The 7,402-nt window shown below is 44.5% G+C and overlaps 1 protein-coding gene across 2 annotated transcripts in view; it reads right to left on the reverse strand.

Annotated features, from left to right (window-relative positions):
* Positions 1-3,437, reverse strand: part of LOC112236177 (janus kinase and microtubule-interacting protein 1) — a 57,250-nt gene extending 53,813 nt beyond the window's left edge. For both annotated transcript variants that reach the window (XM_042325814.1, XM_042325813.1), the window contains exon 1: positions 3,050-3,437. The gene's annotated coding sequence lies outside the window, so the exon portion shown is untranslated. The remainder of the gene's footprint in view (positions 1-3,049) is intronic.
* Between the last annotated feature and the right edge of the window lie 3,965 nt (positions 3,438-7,402).

Below are 7,402 nucleotides of genomic sequence, written 5' to 3' on the forward strand. Positions count from 1 at the left end.
TACTGTAGTGTAGTGTAGGTACAGTAGTGTAGGTACAGTAGTGTAGTGTAGGTACTGTAGTGTAGGTACTGTAGTGTAGTGAAGGTACAGTAGTGTAGTGTAGGTACAGTAGTGTAGGTACAGTAGTGTAGGTACAGTAGTGTAGGTACTGTAGTGTAGGTACAGTAGTGTAGTGTAGGTACTGTAGTGTAGGTACTGTAGGTACTGTAGTGGTACAGGTACAGTAGTGTAGTGTAGGTACAGTAGTGTAGGTACTGTAGTGTAGGTACTGTAGTGTAGGTACAGTAGTGTAGTAGGTACAGTAGTGTAGGTACTGTAGGTACTGTGTAGTGTAGGTACTGTACTGTAGTGTAGGTGTAGTGTACAGTAGTGTAGTGTAGGTACTGTAGTGTAGTGTAGGTACAGTAGTGTAGTGTAGTGTACTACAGTAGTGTAGTGTAGGTACTGTACTGTAGTGTAGGTACAGTAGTGTAGGTACAGTGTAGGTACTGTAGTGTAGGTACTGTACTGTAGTGTAGGTACAGTAGTGTAGGTACTGTACTGTAGTGTAGGTACTGTAGTGTAGGTACAGTAGTGTAGGTACTGTACTGTAGTGTAGGTACAGTAGTGTAGTGTAGGTACAGTAGTGTAGTGTAGGTACAGTAGTGTAGGTACAGTAGTGTAGGTACAGGTAGGTACAGTAGTGTAGGTACAGTAGTGTAGTGTAGGTACAGTAGTGTAGGTACAGTAGTGTAGTGTAGGTACTGTGTAGGTAGTGTAGTGTAGGTACTGTAGTGTAGGTACAGTAGTGTAGTGTAGTGTAGGTACTGTAGTGTTAGGTACTGTAGTGTAGGTACTGTAGTGTAGGTACAGTAGTGTAGTGTACGTACTGTAGTGTAGTGTAGGTACGTACAGTAGTGTAGGTACTGTAGTGTAGGTACTGTAGTGTAGTAGTGTAGGTACTGTAGTGTAGGTACTGTAGTGTAGGTACAGTAGTGTAGGTACAGTAGTGTAGGTACTGTAGTGTAGGTACGTACAGTAGTGTAGGTACAGTAGTGTAGTGTAGGTACTGTAGTGTAGGTACTGTAGTGTATGTACAGTAGTGTAGGTACAGTAGTGTAGTGTAGGTACAGTAGTGTAGTGTAAGTACAGTAGTGTAGTGTAGGTACTGTAGTGTAGGTACTGTAGTGTAGGGTAGGTACAGTAGTGTAGGTACAGTAGTGTAGTGTAGGTACTGTAGTGTAGGTACAGTAGTGTAGTGTAGGTACAGTAGTGTAGGTACAGTAGTGTAGGTACAGTAGTGTAGGTACAGTAGTGTATGTACTGTAGTGTAGTGTAGGTACAGTAGTGTAGGTACTGTAGTGTAGGTACAGTAGTGTAGGTACTGTAGTGTAGGTACTGTAGTGTAGTGTAGGTACAGTAGTGTAGTGTAGGTACTGTAGTGTAGGTACTGTAGTGTAGTGAAGGTACAGTAGTGTAGTGAAGGTACAGTAGTGTATGTACAGTAGTGTAGGTACAGTAGTGTAGGTACTGTAGTGTAGGTACAGTAGTGTAGTGTAGGTACTGTAGTGTAGTGTAGGTACTGTAGTGTAGGTACAGTAGTGTAGTGTAGGTACAGTAGTGTAGGTACTGTAGTGTAGGTACAGTAGTGTAGGTACTGTAGTGTAGGTACTGTAGTGTAGGTACTGTAGTGTAGGTACTGTACTGTAGGTACTGTAGTGTAGGTACAGTAGTGTAGGTACAGTAGTGTAGGTACTGTAGTGTAGGTACGTACAGTAGTGTAGGTACTGTAGTGTATGTACAGTAGTGTAGGTACAGTAGTGTAGTGTAGGTACAGTAGTGTAGTGTAAGTACAGTAGTGTAGTGTAGGTACTGTAGTGTAGGTACTGTAGTGTAGTGTAGGTACAGTAGTGTAGGTAAAGTAGTGTAGGGTAGGTACAGTAGTGTAGGTACAGTAGTGTAGTGTAGGTACTGTAGTGTAGGTATAGTAGTGTAGTGTAGGTACAGTAGTGTAGTGTAGGTACAGTAGTGTAGGTACAGCAGTGTAGTGTAGGTACAGTAGTGTAGGTACAGTAGTGTAGGTACAGTAGTGTAGGTACAGTAGTGTAGGTACAGTAGTGTAGTGTAGGTTAGTCTCACTCTCGACAAACACTAAACCTGTTTGACAGCGTGGTGGAGGGGTGCAGGCTAGGCCAACTCTAATGACCTGTCAAATCATCCCGAATGCCTGTATGCTGGGGTTAAGCCGCTGGTCTGACAGGCTGGCATGTGTGTCCAACCACGCCCTCGGCTGTGTGGAGCTCTGTACAAACCGTCCACATCAGTCAGTAGTAGGCTGTCATTCTGATAAAAACACAATGTTCCACCATTGGCCATGGGTGGGTGCCATGATGAAGAGCACAGCCCATGACGTGCAAATAAGCACATGCAAAATACCAGAGTCTCGAGCGTGCTGACCGGTCTGAGCATCACGCCCCACGGGTGCTCGTGTCATTTCCACCCTGTAGCTAACCGACTGTGGCTGGTGATCCATGGGTAACATAACGAGCATGTTAAAGCCTAACTAATGATCGGGTGTATTTTGCCTTGCTACCATATGCCATGCACCAATGTCATATAGGCTACTAGCCATTGTAATACACAACCTTAACAAGCCGTTGTTGGCTACAGTCCAGACCCATAAATCACAACTTATTTTTCAACATCTGTAGCTGGAAATGGACATGTCACCAGCACATCAGCTATTAACCGCCACCGCCACCGACTGCAGACCACAGCATCATGACCGATATGCCTGTCTCTAAAAAGTTGAAGAACAGTATATTATACTATTATGGTCGTGTTGCAACATCCGCAGTCTAGACAGTGATTTACACGGACTCTGTACAGAAGACACAATGTAAACGCATGTATCCATACAGCGAGGCGATGCCAGCACTACCTCGATATCAGAGGACGTCGCTGTCTGTAGAATCCAGTCTGCCTGCCTGTCAGAGTTTGCGCATGTAGCAAAACATTTATAAACCGGCAGAGCTGTGGGGCTGACCAACTGGCCAACATATACACTTACTTAAATGTTGTCTGTCATCAAGTGGGAGGTAGCCTTGTCTGTTTGGGGCTCCGACAGAGATGTCAAACGTTTCTGGTTGACTGGTTCTCATCCACTACGGCAGCGGTGCCTCGGCATCCGTCAGAGAGAGAGAGAGAGCGCACACCTCACCTCGATTTGAGAGATGCTGTGCAGCTGGGCGTTCTCTTTTTTCCGCAGTCGGGCAGGTAAGTTACAAACTTATCCTCTCAAATAGCCTGCTATTAATTAACCCCTTTTTAACTAGCAGCAAAGGGTAACGTTGAGCAAAATGTAGGCTAAATTCCACTAAAACGTTAACGTGGTGGCCAGACTGGATTTACTGTTCTGCTGTGGGTTTCTCAAGGCACACCCGGCACGCTGTCACACGCCACGCCTACACATGACGTCGGCTTTCAAAACGTTTCATCCAGCGTCCCAAGGCCACGTTCAGTTGCCAAACGTTTTCGAACGTTGCAGATAGAAATGTCGTGAATAGAGCTAACGTGATTCCGTATATCGGAGAGGCATATTTGTTCTACATAGAACCAACATACATATATCTGAACGTTCAAAACGTCCTGCTGAACGCTCCCCAGCTATTAAGACTGGATAGTAGCCTATGATGTCGGGTTCATGTGTTAGTCAGAACTAAGAAATGTGCGATTTGTTTTATTTATTATAATGATTTATTTGACCTTTTATTTAACTAGGCAAGTCAGTTAAGAACAAATTACTATTTTCAATGACGGCCCCTGGACAGTGGGTTAACTGCCTTGTTCAGGGGCAGAACGACATATGTTTACTTTATCAGCTCGGGGATTCGAGCGCGGATTTCAAAAACGGTAACTAAATCCGTTACGTTACCAGCTAAAATATTGTAATCGGATTACAGATGCTTTTGAAATACTTCGAGGATTACTTTTAAATTCAGAAAGGATCAGGTGCGAAAATCTGATATCAACTTTGGAGGGGACAATTACATGAAATTTTCTCAAGAGCAATTCCGGAGGGGGACACCAAAAGTAGTGCTGTAACACATAGCCTAAATTGTAATATGTTAAATGTATATTGAGGAACCATAATTACTACTACTGGATAATTGATAGGTACAGTAGTTCAATGAAGGGTTGTCCCAACTTGTTAAAATGTTTAAATCATTATAATACTCCTACTAATAATAGTTATAGCAGTGTTCCTTATTAGTCCAGTATGTATGCAGGTATTTGTATTTACAACTAGCAATACCAAGCAAGGCCAGTAGGTGGACCATCACAAAGTTGGTCTACGCACTGAACTGACCTTTTTATTTAACTTTTTCAGATTCATTTATATAATCATTAAATATGTGTCGCTGGTTTGAGTCTATTACAACATCTTAACAAGAACAAAACACTCAGAATAAGTACAGTTCTAAAAGTGAAATAACTACTTCAATGAAAAACCCAAACAAATCAACCAAAATATCCTTCAGAAATACTTAGTTATTGTTCAGTCAGTGTCACAACTCTTCAAACAACAGCTATGGACAAGTATGTCACACAAATTATGCCATTTTAAATTAAATAAATAATTAGTAAGTGTACTGTCATGTACTAAAAACTACTAAACAAAATAACATATATCATACTATACAGCAGGGGGTCTCAAACAGGGTAGGTGGACCCCTAGGGGTCCCTGGTGTAATGGCAAGGGGTCCATGAAATAAAAAAGTGTAATGAACGTATTCAGCAGCACAAGGATTCCAGTAACTTTACATATAATATAGAGGGGGTGGAGGTCCCTGAGGACCACTCAAAACCTTGCCTCAAAATATGCAGGGGTTCCAGTACCTTTACATATAATATAGAGGGGGTGGAGGTCCCTGAGGACCACTCAAAACCTTGCCTCATAATATGCAGGGGTTCCAGTAACTTTACATATAATATAGAGGGGTGGAGGTCCCTGAGGACCACTCAAAACCTTGCCTCATAATATGCAGGGGTTCCAGTAACTTTACATATAATATAGAGGGGTGGAGGTCCCTGAGGACCACTCAAAACCTTGCCTCAAAATATGCAGAGGTTCCAGTATCGAAAAAAGGTTGAGAACCACTGTTATACACACTACTGAACAAAAGAAACAAACATATGTTTGAGGGTTTCAATGGATCCAACACATTGCTGGTAGATATTTTCCCTCAAGACTGTCCAGCCTGTCTTTATGTACATTACAGACTAAATTCTGATCAGCACCTCAACTTGGTCAACCAACCCCCGCACCTCCACTGGAAGCCTCCTGAGGACCTCTGCTGCCTCTCAACTGCTGCTACAGGGGTATTTGTTGCGAAAGATAGGCAACTGCATTGAAAGATAATCTATGTTCCGCTCAGGGTACTGATCTAGAGACTCATCCAACTACCCCATGAGAAGCACTCTTTCCAACTCTTACAGAATGTTTAGACTGTCCTGGTCAAAACGGTTGCCAAACAACCTCCACACCATCCAACACTTAAAAAATGCTGTCCTATAGTGATGCACTGCTTTGCCAGCAAATCGTCTTGAGTGTGTCTCAATGGATTCAATCAATGTTGTTGCTTTCTCATACAGTGCAAGGTAGCTTTCGTCATTTCGTCACTGCTGTTTACCCCAAGCACTGGATAACTGGGGACTGATTGGATTTAGCTGGTGTGCTGTTACAGTTACACAGTGGCAGTGGGTTTGGCAGTTTTGAATTTTACAATGAATGAATTTTTCTCCAGTTCCTAAATCCTGCACTAATGAAGGCAGCATCTGCTCTTTGGCCAAAAGATGGCTGGCTTGAAAACCCTTGGCTACAGTGAAAACACAACACTCCTTTTATTGATGGATTATATTGTAGCCAGGGGAAATCACCAAACCATCTCTCTTGAAACGTCAACACTCTGTTGGCAAGAGTTTACAGTTCTATAAATTGTGGGTGTGACTGATATGGTTTTGTGCCATCACTGAGGTAACTGGACAATGCTGTGCCACTGTCCCCTATACTGGTGCTGCTGGCAACAAGGTTGACACCTGGTCCAGCCGTGGCTGTGACACTGTCCCCTATACTGGTGCTGCTGGCAACAAGGTTGACACCTGGTCCTGCCGTGGCTGTGCCACTGTCCCCTATACTGTTGCTGCTGGCAACAAGGTTGACACCTGGTCCTGCCATGGCTGTGACACTGTCCCCTATACTGTTGCTGCTGGCAACAAGGTTGACACCTGGTCCTGCCGTGGCTGTGACACTGTCCCCTATACTGGTGCTGCTGGCAACAAGGTTGACACCTGGTCCTGCCGTGGCTGTGCCACTGTCCCCTATACTGATGCTGCTGGCAACAAGGTTGACACCTGGTCCTGCCGTGGCTGTGCCACTGTCCCCAATACTGGTGCTGCTGGCAACAAGGTTGACACCTGGTCCTGCCGTGGCTGTGACACTGTCCCCTATACAGGTGCTGCTGGCAACAAGGTTGACACCTGGTCCTGCCGTGGCTGTGACACTGTCCCCTATACTGGTGCTGCTGGCAACAAGGTTGACACCTGGTCCTGCCGTGGCTGTGCCACTGTCCCCTATACTGGTGCTGCTGGCAACAAGGTTGACACCTGGTCCTGCCGTGGCTGTGCCACTGTCCCCTATACTGGTGCTGCTGGCAACAAGGTTGACACCTGGTCCTGCCGTGGCTGTGCCACTGTCCCCTATACTGGTGCTGCTGGCAACAAGGTTGATACCTGGTCCTGCCGTGGCTGTGCCACTGTCCCCTATACTGGTGCAGCTGGCAACAAGGTTGAGTTTAAGTTGAGAGTGGGGGTATCCATGGCATTTTCCAATTATGTCCCTATTTTACAAGTCTAAAAAAAAGAGAACCTTTCATAATGTTGCCAAACAAAGACTCAACAAACTTACCTGAGACTCCCTGTCTCTGCCAGTCTGTCCCTGCCTATCAGTCTCTGTCAGTCTGTCCCTGCCCATCTGTCCCCAGCTCTGCTGTCTGTGTGCCCTCTGTTGCCTGATCTGCCTAATGACATCATTGTGAAATGTTTCCATTAGCATTTCACTTCTTTCTAATGAACATTTTATCAACTAGTCTTAGGCTACTAGGATTCTTGCTTTGCGTTTTGGTGTACTGAAAAATACTCTGATTTCTGTCTTTTTACTTTTTTCTACCTGGCAGGCTGGCTAGCTGCACACACACACACACACACACACACACACACACACACACACAGTGTGTAGGTTATTTACAGTAGGAGATGGGCTTCTATCATCTTATCTTCTATCATTCTATATGGGCTTCGATCTTAAAGGTAGCTAGCAAATGTGAAATGGATTGCAGTGACAAGAGTTGACAGCTGTGTGAGT

This window comes from Oncorhynchus tshawytscha, linkage group LG08, assembly GCF_018296145.1.
Source record: "Oncorhynchus tshawytscha isolate Ot180627B linkage group LG08, Otsh_v2.0, whole genome shotgun sequence".
Taxonomy (NCBI): Eukaryota; Metazoa; Chordata; class Actinopteri; order Salmoniformes; family Salmonidae; genus Oncorhynchus; species Oncorhynchus tshawytscha.